Genomic DNA, 11,894 nt, shown 5'->3' on the forward strand with positions numbered 1-11,894 from the left:
ATATTTTACTTTTTTGTCTTTTCATGTCCTTTCTTCGCCATCCTACCGAATTCTATTGCAACTATTGGCAAGGAGGTTCCCTCTTCTTGAACCTTTGTTTCTCTCACCTCCTCACCAACTTCCTCACTCCTCCTTCTCGCCTCTTCTTCTTTCTACTTTTTCTCATCTTTCTCCTCTAGCCTCTCCTTTTCTTTTTCCACTTTCTCTTTTTTCGCCCTCTCATCTCACTCTTTTCTTTTTCCACTTTCTCTTTTTTCGCCCTCTCATCTCACTCTTTCTTTTCCTTTTCTTCTTTTTCTTTCTTCTCCCTTTCTATTCTTTCTTGTTCACTAGTACAAAAGTGGTCTACGACGACAGTTATTTACTATCGCGAACGGATTTCGCGACAGTTATTTTTAGTCATAGAAGCGGGAGTCATGGAAAGGCCTTCGACGACAGTTTTTGAAAACTGTCGCAATAGGTTATTTTATGACATGAAATAAATGTCGTTAATCAGCATTCAACGACATTCAATAACTGTCATAATTTATTTTATGACATTCAATAACTATCATCATTTCTTTATTAACGACAGTTAAATAATTGTCACGAATTCTATTATCGTGACATGTATTAATTGTCATGAATATGTTTTTCACGACAGTTTTTTTTTGTAAAAATGTCATTGTTTAGTTATTGACGACATTTTTTTCCTGTCAACGATTGTGCAATCGTGACAGTTTTTCGATAACATTAAATGTCATTGTTTTGCTAGTGACGACATTTTTTTCCAGTCAAATATATTGCAACTCCACCATTACACGAACCATTAGAATGACAATAATGTAGCTGAGAATGACAAATTTGAAATTATACAAGTTTCACACCAATGTACAAAAAAATAGCCAACACTTTAATATATATACACTATAATACGATTTATAATATTTGTACATCTTAATACAAGTTTCAATAATCCACATGTACGAAATACTAGCCCTTAATCAAAAAATATTTTAAATAGCATTAGAATACATCTAACAAGATTTTCTGCAGAAGCATAAACGACCAACCGAGAATGTTCGTCTCTGGAAATGTTCTTTGAAAGAAAACTCATGAAGTTGTCGACTCCAGTTGAACCTACAAAGACAACATGAATATAAGTATCCATAACACATACGTACAGTCAATGAGTAACTAAATCAATGTCTCAACAAAATACAGAACACAAACAAGAACTTCAACACTTGATTCCATGAAATGAAAAGAAGCACGTGAGGACTACATTAGGCAAACGATCATTAAATAATAGTGTGAAGAAGTGTAATCCCAAATGATCAAAAAGTTGGACAATCAATCTAACCTGGTTTGGCGATACATAAAGTGGGTTCTCATACCAACAGTTGATGGAAAATTGAACATGTAAGTTTAAAGGATAACAATCAATTATATGGAAATGTATACAGTGAACTAGAAAAACAATGAAATCATTGACATAAGAAAGAAAAATAGCAAGATCCCCAACTAGGACTCCTAAAAACTATTCCCCAAAATCTGCTTAATCTCAAACTCTTCAAATCAATTAATTTTTTGCCATGCCAAATTCCTTTCCTAATGACGATTGTATGCCTCATATCTTAAGAACGACACTTCTGACATTTATCCATATATACCTTAACGTACTTCACTAAAAACACGCATTGTTCCTCAGGTGGTGTTGCTAACGGAGTGATGGTTATAAATAAAGCATGATCATGGTTAGTATTAAATTCTGTAGCAAGTAGGAAATAAATAAAGCATACCTGGTAATTCCGGAACCAGATATGGTCATCAACAATAGAGAAAACAAATACATGATCATGGTACGGTTTAGAATGTCGATGCTCCTTAGGAGTTCCAAAAATCTGAGAGAAAAACACATTGGTGAGATAAAAGTATGTCATGTAAAATAAGAGTTAATAGCAATCGTTTTAAAAAATGCCATTATTTGGAGAAGCAGCAAGGATCTACATACTTTTCACAACATAGTAAATATGCATATGTGAAATCAGAAATTAATAAAGGCAGCATGAAAAGAGAATAATAGTGGTGAGGCACTGGCATTTTAGAATGGGCACAAGTATTCATTAACCTTATTCTTATGCCATGATATTACATGAAAGAAGTGCATTACGAATATCTTTTATTTTTCTTTCCATAAGAAAAAACTGAAAGAAGCTACTTCGACTACAGTCATGCAGACTATTTTATCAATTCAATACGATGTTAGCTTTGGATTGAAGGAGCAAGGAAATGAGCAAAAAATGCGTTTAATGAAGAAAGACAAGGAAATTGACATTTGCCTCATACATTGATCCACGAGTAAGAATGAAAAATCATTTCAACATTCAAAAATTAATTGTTAAAGACAAAACTTTGCCATTGGTACATGAATAATCATTTTCTTCAGAAGTTTCTAGTGGACATCTTTATCAAAATTTGATGAAAATGTCAAAATTGGACGGGAACCTTTCAAATGGTTCCCTGTAAGCTTCAATTCTTCCATTGTATGCACTGAAAGCAAAAAAAAAATGGACAAGTAAGAAAACTTCATTTAATAAAGAAATCAAATAAAATTTGAATACAAGTTAAAATTACTGGCATTAACTAAAAACTTCACAGATGGCCCACTAGGGCACTTTGCCATACATAGATAAAGATCTTTATGTTTTCTGCACTGGAATTAGAGAAAAAAATATCAATGAGTGGAAAAATATGATCGCAATGTACAAACATGATGAGAAGGCCATATAGGAAAGTAATATAATGAAAAGCAAAAGGATAGTTAAAACATCCTTATAAGTTATACACCACAAGAATAAAACCAAAATGTTATCATCCTATATCTAATTAAAAATAAAAATTAGAAAACATTGTACCTTAAAAATTCCAGATTACGACAGTGCAATGAAAAGGTTCTAACCTCGAAAAATAGGCTGGAAGAACAACCTTTGAGCTCAACCAGCTCATTCAGTGTTGCACCCTTGCTGGACCTCGACTCCACCTTGTTATCCTTCTTACAAAGAAAACATATAGATCATTCACAAGTCCTTAAACCAAAGTAATACCATTCTATAAGTGTACAACTCACTCGTTTTCTCTTTAATCTTAACTCTTGGTGTCATGTAAACCACTACTGAAACTTTACCCATGATGATGATTACCAAAATCATAACTTTTAAATATAATAACTATGCGTATACACGTATGCATGAGGTCTCATGATTTTAATCAGTAGATGTCCTGAAACATAATCGTATGACACAAGAGAATAACAAATATCAAAGGCGTTTCAAGTTTAAAATAATTACAAATAACATTTTATATACTTCACATCTGGAAGCTCGAACACAAAATTCAACATACTCACTAACAACACATCACAAACACACATAACCCTAGACAAATTACAGCAAACAAATCCCAACAACCGGCACTTAAGGCAAATTGGTAGTTAAGTTACTTTATTGACTAGTTTGACACAACTTAAGGCAAAGTACAAAGTTTAAGATCTCACATTTCATTTTTCATTCTTTTTTTCTCAAAGCTTCAGCCCATAGCCATGACATCTCCTTTGGCCTTGATTTCCTAATTCGAACAAACAAAAATCAATCAAAAATCAACCAAATGCTTCATTGAGGCATTTCATCAAACACATTGTAAGCTACCAAAATGTTTCATCACCAACCTACACAAATTCTTGAAAACAAAGAAAATAATTTGAAAGATTGCAAAGAAATCGGCACTAGCCATGACATCTCTTTTGGAAATGAGAAATTGGGATAAGATCTTACCGGCGAAACAATCCAATGAAATTGGGATAAACTGAAATCAAGAAACAATCCAATGGAGACAACGAAGAACTTCATAGAGAGAGAGAGAGAAAGAGATAAAGAAGAGAAGCTTACCGGCGGAGGGGAGGGGTGACGACCCACGCCCACGATTTTGTTGCTTCGGGTTGATTGAAGAGGTTTGGAGAAGACGGGGGTGGTGGCGACGGGTTGGTGGAGAAGGTTTCGACGGACGGGCAGGAGGGGATTGGTGGTGGCGACGGGACTTCAGACGGTCAGAAATGGGAGAAAGCCGACGGGACTTCACGCGGAGGGGAGGAAGAAATTGGGGGAAATTTGGGGGAAAGTTAGGGCACGCGGATGGGAGGAAGAATTTGGGGAAAATTTTGGGGAATTTGGGTTTTTTTAAAAATATAAATATGTAATTTTAATTTTTTAAATATAAAATAATAAAATTTTTAACCCTAACATTCTATGACAGTTAATAACTGTCGCGAAAAGTGTTTTCCGAAAATTTCCGTCTTTTCCCGCCAAAAACGCGAAATTTTATATTTCGTGACAGTTTTTTTTTTCTTCCATTCATTTTTTGAGATATATAACTGTCATTGTAGGGGTGTTTTCTTCTAGTGGTTGTTCTTTCTCTACTTTTTCCCTCTCTATCCTTTCTCGCTCTTCTTGTTCTTTTGTTCTTCTTCTCTTTTTTAAGTCTTCTCAAAGACTATTACGAGCATATCACCCAACTTGTCCTTAGGAAGCTGAATTTCCACTCCATTGATGATCACTGTCTTCAATGGTCTTTCTATTTTTCCTTGCTCCTCATAGGGCCACTTGATTGCAATTTCTCAACTCCTTTACCAGACTGGCATGCTTTGGTCGTGGTGGCTTTATACTTTTTTAGGGCTTCGATTAATTCTTGCTTTCCAGACAGGATTGATAAAGGGTCTAGATTTGAACAAGAAATAAAAAGTAAAAAAAAGAATTCTTAATTGGTTTTTTGAAGAGGAGGATCAGAAATCTTAGAGAGCGTTGGAAAGCTTAAGAGAATTTGTTTGACTAAAAGTTTGAAATCAGGGTTTACGAAAAATTTAAATAGACGCATTTAACTACAATTAGGGTTTGGTTAACCACACGGCTAACGTCATGCGTTATAAATGCGACGTGATGGCTTGACACGGACAATTGGTTTTTTGAGGCCGTAGTCATTACTTTTAAAAATTGAGGTTTTAAAAGAAATAAAATGCTTGAAATTCTCGAAACCTAATCATTATGAATGAAACCCTCAACTCAACCACACCTAGCGAGAGGTCCAAAACACCTAATGCTTTTTGTTGTGAACTCTTTATGCTATATGATTTTATTGTGAAAAATCCTATTTAATTAGCCTAATGACTTGGAGAGATTACTTGTGCTCCCTAACTTGTCAAAAATACTAAACTATAACTATAAAATAATTACAAGTATACAAAAATCAATATACAAGATTACCGATGCAAAGTGTAATAAAGATAAGGAAAGTTTATATGTTACATGAGCATCCTAAAGTTCAGGTTCTTCGACAATGACAATTGTGCTCTCCTCGCGTACTTCTCTGCACAACCTTCCTAACTGTGTGGTTTTCTCCTGAACTTCCTTGATCATTTTTTCCATGACTCTCCGCATCACGATCGTTCATCACACTAAGTCTTTGCTCCCAACCATTCCCTGCAATGTTCAAATGATCTTTCTTGGTCCTCTTATCATGTAATTAATTAAGATATAGATCTTATTAAGCTTACCGCGTGGACACTTACTTTGATGCGTTCATATGGATTCTTAAACTTCAATAGATTAGACATTTAAGACTTTAGGCGTTTGAGGTTTCTCAACTTCATTTGCAATTAAATGCATCCATTGAGGTTCCTCTTTTTCACTTACCGAAAGATACACTTAACCCTGGGGCTAGTACAAGCAATCACAAATATAACTCTGGTACCTTGAACTTCTTCATGCGATCTTTGGCCGAATGCGTGATTCACCAAAATCAAGTGCTTTTCCCAAAATCAAAGTAGAACCGTACTATAATCTTTAAAAAATCAATTCCCTAGAAATAGAGCCAAAAACTTGCTTAATGAATTTGTTATTCTTTGAACTTAGGGAATATTATTGTTACATATGTTAGTATCTAATTCTACACAGTGAGCCATTGATTATGGTCATCGCATGCTAGATGCTCACTATGTACCTCTTCATCATGTAATTACTAAGTCCTTGTGAGTACAAGTTTTTATATTGCTTGCCCAAATGTAAGCGAAACAATAGGTTTCCTGGATAATCCAGAGTTGAACACAAAGATTTGATATCAAAACATTAGTTCTAGGGATTACTTTTCATTTGGGCAGTATGAAAGAATTATCTATACAGTGTAATGAATGTAAGTTTATACCATATCTACTTATCTACACTAGAGATTCTATAAAGGGGTTATCATGGTGGTGAGATAGAGGTGTGAACTAACTTGTTTTAAAGAAAGAGTGAAGGAAGGTCTTTGCACTATTAAGCAGTTAAGCTATACGATAGCTTTGATGCGATACGACTCAATTAACTAGCTTATGATTAAGGCTAACACCTCTCGGTGTCTTTAAATGCCACATTTGCTTGCCTCTTGCTTATGATTAGCTCAACTGCACCAAATACTTGACTTGGTTGGTTAACTTTGAACTTAGGGAATAGAGTTGTTGCTCATGTTGGTATCTAAATCTACATGGTAAGTCATTGGTCATGGTCATCGCATGTTGGATGCTCACTATGTATCTCTTCATCATGTAATTGACTAAGTCCTCGTTTAGTATAAGTTTTTCTATTGTTTGTCCAAGTGTAAGCAAAACAATAGGTTTTCTGGGTAATCCAGGGTCGAACATAGGGAATTGATATCAAAATCTTAGTTATAAGGTCTATTATTAAGTTGGGCGGTATAAAAGAATAATTTGTACATTATAAATGAGTGTAAGTTAAACTATATCTACTTATGTACACTTGAAAATCTATAAAGAAAAATTAAGATGGAGATGAAATGGAGGTGTGAACTAGCTTGCATAAGAAACGGGTGAATGAAGGTCTATGTATTATTAGGCGATTAAGCAATACGAAAGTCTTGATGCGGTATAACTTAGTTAACTAGCTTATGATTAAGGCGAGCACCTCTTGATGTCCTTAAACGCCACACTTGCTCACCGCTTGGGATCCAAATGACTAAGCTAGGTTAAACAAGGTATATTTAGAAGATTTCACTTTCAAGAATTATAGAGCTTCTCTTTTAAGGGTGATAACCTCTCGACACAAATACCCACACCTATTCTCCTTTCGGGACACAAATGATGAAAGTTATCACGCTAAGGTGGGCTTTGTCTTCAATCTCCACCTTCATGTGTTAGCCATATCCTTGCTACTTGCCCTTTCAGATAGTTGATGATAAACATTGGCAGGTGATGAATATAGGCTAATGTGATAAGAATTATAAGCTAAACTTCTTATCAAGAATCCTAAACAAAAAATAATACAATGACAAATGAGCAGTAAATATACGATGGATTGAAAAGGTATAAATATACAATGTATTAAAGAATAAAGGCCTTTGGCCACTGTACAATATGAATAAATACATTGTAATGAAATACAGAAGTGGAAAGAATAGGAATGACATTACAAGTTAGGGAGAAATGGGAAATGGACTCTCCTCCACTTGAACCTCAAGCTTTCACTCACTAACTGACCGAAGAAAAGGAAGAAATACATTTTACTAATGGTGGAAAGGATATCATTTCCACCACTATTTAGGGTTTGGCTCATTCAGGCGTACAGTCGGTCCATGTAGACATCTGACTTCTTTCAAACCCGACCTCTTTCTCTTTGTGAAGATGGAGTTCTTTTTATAAGTAGATTCTGGTGGAAAACTTCTATTCACCTGAACATGTCAGCGTCGAAAGATGCCTGTGTCAAGTCACATCAACTCATCTACTACTTTTGTCTTTTAGCGAACCTCTTCTCGCATGCTGATAAGATATTCTCGCGTAATCTTCAGGTGAGTTTCTCTCCATTCGCTAGCTTTTTCTTTTATTCATATCTTGAGATAAGACACTAAAAATAGGGTGAAACATGCATAAATGCTTGTATAAAATGTATTTATGAATCTTTATGCATTTTGGTCTCATTATTCTATCTAAAAGACTATAATAACTTGTATTTCTACAAGTTATCACCTCTTGGGATGCAAATGACTAAGCTTGGTTAAGCAAGGTATATTTAGAAGATTTCACTTACAAAACTTATAGGGCTTCTCTTTTAAGGGCGACAACCTCTCGATGCAAAAAACCCATACTTGTTCTTCTTTCGGGACACAAATGATGGAAGTTATCTCGCCAAGGTGGAATTTTTCTCCAACTTTTCGTTGCACAGGTTAGCCATATCCTTGCTACTTTCCCTCTCGAGCAGATGACGATATATACTGGCCATGTGATGAATATAGCTCAGCTAACGCAATAAGAGTTATAAGTTAGGCTTCTTATCAAGAATCTATCACATATCCTAAATTACAACTAACATATTGACATAGATGAGATGGATTGAAAATCTATAAATATTCAATGCATTAAAGAATATGGACCTTCGACCATTGTACAATATGAATAAATACATTATAAAGAAATACAAAAATGGAAGATAAAAGAATGAATAATACAGGTTACGGGGTAGTGGAAGATGAACTCTTCTCTACTCAGACTATAAGCTCTTACCTATAGAATGATCAGAGAAGAGGAATAAATAATTTTACAGACAGTGGAAAGGTTATTCCTTTCCGTCACTCTTTAGGGTTTGGCCCATTCAGGCACTATTTGTACGATCCATTCAGACATTACCCTCCTTTAACTTGATGAGGATGGATTCCTTTTATAGGCAACTTTCGACGGTAAACTTCTATTCTTCTGAGCATGTCAGCGCCAAAAGCAACTTTCGACGGTAAACTTCTATTCTTCTGAGCATGTCAGCGCCAAAAGCAACTTTTGTCAAGTCACATCAACTCCATCTACCACCTTTGTCTTTTAGTGAACCTCTTCTCGCATGTTGGTGTGGATCTCGCCTAGAAATTGTACTTGCTAGACAAGATCTTCTAGCGTAGTCTTTGTGTGAGTTCCTGTGCGATTCACTAGCTTCTTCTTTTGTTCATATCCAGTGTTAAAACACTGAAAACAAGCATGAAAACTTATGTAAAATGTAATTTCGAATATTTATGAATTTACAACATAAGTTATGCATTTTGACACACTTAGTATGTATTTTGGTCTCATTATTCTATCTAAAATGCTATAATAACTTGTATTTCTACAAGTTATCAGTAGTCCAATGTAAATGATCGTGAAAAACTTCAAATCTAACAATTGTGTTGACCATGGTAAATGATCGTGTTGATAATTTAAAACGATATTTAAACAATCTTGATATTTTTTAATATGAGGAAGATGAAGAATATTGAAATAGGTTCAAAGCATCTTGTCAAAAATGATGAAGATTAAAAATGAGATTTAAACAGAAGACTAAACCATTTAAAAATAGAAGAAAGAAAATCTGGAAGAGGAGATTAGGGGTGTTAAAAAAAACAAGTGGATTACCCCAATCAAACGGTAAGGGTTGGGTTGGGTTAACCGTTTGATTTGGGTTAGAAAATTGGAGAGAGAAAAAATACTTGAGTCAGGTCCCATGTTGTGCAAATAATGGTCGGGTTGACCCAACCTAACCCGATTATGCATATAATGTATATATATAAACATTAACATGTGTCGTTTACTCATTTAGTCTGATCGGCTTCAAATCTAAACGATCGTGTTAACCATGCTAAATGATCGTGTTGACTAGGTAAGAGGTTGTTTAATTATTTTTAAATGATGGAAAACGTGGCTTCAAATCTAAAATGATCGTGTTGACCATGCTAAACGATCGTGTTGGCTTAGTAAGCGATGATTTAGACCATATCCACACGATTGTGTAGTTCTTTTTAAACGATGGAAAAAGGCTTCAAATCTAAATGATCGTGTTGATCATGTTAAACGATCGTGTTGACTTAGTAAGCAATCGTTTAGATCATATCCACACGATCGTATAGTTCTTTTTAAACGATGAAAAAAAACCCAACCCGCCAACCCAATCTAGCCCAACCCGAAATTTTTTTTGATTGGGTTGGATTAGGTTAACTCTGGCATATTAAATCGATAGGATTTAATTTTTGCCAATCCGATTACTTCAGGTTGGTCCATATTTTTCCTCCAACCAGACTTATGTACACCCCTAGAGAAGATGAAGAAATCACAAGAAAGATGAATAAATCGCAAAGAATAAAAAGAAGTGATGAATTGTCCCACAATATTTAAATGAAAAATCTAAAATTTATGAAAATACAATGATGACTTTATGGGCTTTATTTTATGTTACACGGGCCATAAATATTTTTGGGTTTTGTTACATTTACGTAAATTATTCTTTTCTAAATAGTTTCAATTTTTTTTTTTTTTGATATCCTTAAGAATTTCTCTCGATTTTATTAAAATATTTCGATATTATTATTTAATATTAGAAAATATTACATTTTTAATAAATCAATTGTGGACTTTCATTAAAGCAACATTTAATCGTGAATTGTAGTTGGTAAAAAGTACTTTTTATCCGTTCAATTTCTAATAATTTAGTTTGTAAACTTCAATAACTAACATTAACGTATACTTTGCAATTTGTAACGCTTTAGTCCCTATCATGAAATATATTAAAAGAATTTAATGAACTTTTTTTTTACACATTTGGATAGATGACATAAAATCAAATTTGTTTATAAACCATAAAGACTGAAAGTTATTACCTTATAAAAATTATCAATAAATTTTGATGAAAAGTTTTACGACAGGGACTAAATTAGTATTTATTAAAGCTTAAATACTAAATTGTTACAAATTTGAAAGTACATGAACTAAATTTGTTGTCGACTAAAGTTAATCGACAAAATTGTGAAGTTTGGACCAAAAATGTTTTTAACCTAAAATATGTTTTTGAATTACCTATCCGCCAAAAATTGCATAAACCTCTTGGGTTGTGGAAACAACAATAGCTAGAGAAGTAATGAGGCAACCGTGTCAAATGATGTAACACGTCCAATCCTTAAACTTAGTAATTTTCAACTTCTTTTCGAAAGTCCTCTGCAACCCCTTTTTTTCAAAGCACAAACTTCACACTTTCAATTTCAATTCGTTGATGACGTGGTTAAAAAAAAAAAGAGTTTTTAAAAATAAAAAATAAATTAAAATACTTATAAGCTATAACAAAATTTTGTATTTTATCAGTGATAATCACTCATAGACTTCTATCACGGTAGCATATCAGTGATTATTAGTGATAAAATTTAAAAATTTTGTTATAGGTTGTAAATATTTTGTAAAATTTGCTAGTTTTAAAATTTTTCAAAAAAATAATTTTGGAATATTATTCGTTGATAAAAACATTCAAAATTTTGAGATATTTCTTTTACAAAGGTATCGATAAAAAACCCAAAAAAATTGAAAATGTTGGATGCTATTTGTTATAAAAAAAAAAAAAAATCTAAAATTTTGGGATGTAAAAAGTTCCCAAATTTTGGATATGCTAGCATATCATATCGAGATATATATATATATATATATATATATATATATATATATATATATATATATTTTGTTAAAAATAGTTTAGTAAACAATCAATTTACGTTTAAGATTTGTTGTAGGGTTATTTTTAGAAATAACAAAATAAATTAAAATATTTACGAATTATAGTAAAAATTTTGAAATTAATTATTAATATAATTTGAAATTAATGGTAGTTTGTAAATATTTTATCTTATTTTTTTTGAGGGTGTCATTTGGTTACAACTTATTCATCAATCAAAATTGGTTAGGTCAATTTTATTATAAGAACACAAGAGTATGTAAAAATAAATACTAAACAATAAATATTAAAATGTTATATTTTTTTGGATATTTTAAAGGTTGAGATCAAATTTTGTAGCATTAAAAGAAAAAGAGAAGAGAGGAA

The 11,894-nt window shown here is 33.0% G+C and overlaps 1 long non-coding RNA gene across 2 annotated transcripts; it reads right to left on the reverse strand.

The window, feature by feature from the left end:
• Positions 1-2,425: 2,425 nt before the first annotated feature.
• On the reverse strand, positions 2,426-3,950 carry LOC116402558. Of its 2 annotated transcripts, XR_004214999.1 has the most exons (5): positions 3,927-3,950; positions 3,536-3,606; positions 2,942-3,261; positions 2,617-2,695; positions 2,426-2,532 (listed from the first exon to the last, which is right to left on the reverse strand). It is a non-coding gene; the product is annotated as an uncharacterized LOC116402558 (long non-coding RNA). The 2 variants fall into 2 exon arrangements; XR_004214998.1 differs by lacking the exons at positions 3,536-3,606; positions 3,927-3,950 and having other exon boundaries at positions 2,942-3,319.
• Positions 3,951-11,894: the final 7,944 nt, after the last annotated feature.

Source organism: Cucumis sativus, chromosome 3 (genome assembly GCF_000004075.3).
Source record: "Cucumis sativus cultivar 9930 chromosome 3, Cucumber_9930_V3, whole genome shotgun sequence".
In the NCBI taxonomy this organism is placed as follows: domain Eukaryota; kingdom Viridiplantae; phylum Streptophyta; class Magnoliopsida; order Cucurbitales; family Cucurbitaceae; genus Cucumis; species Cucumis sativus.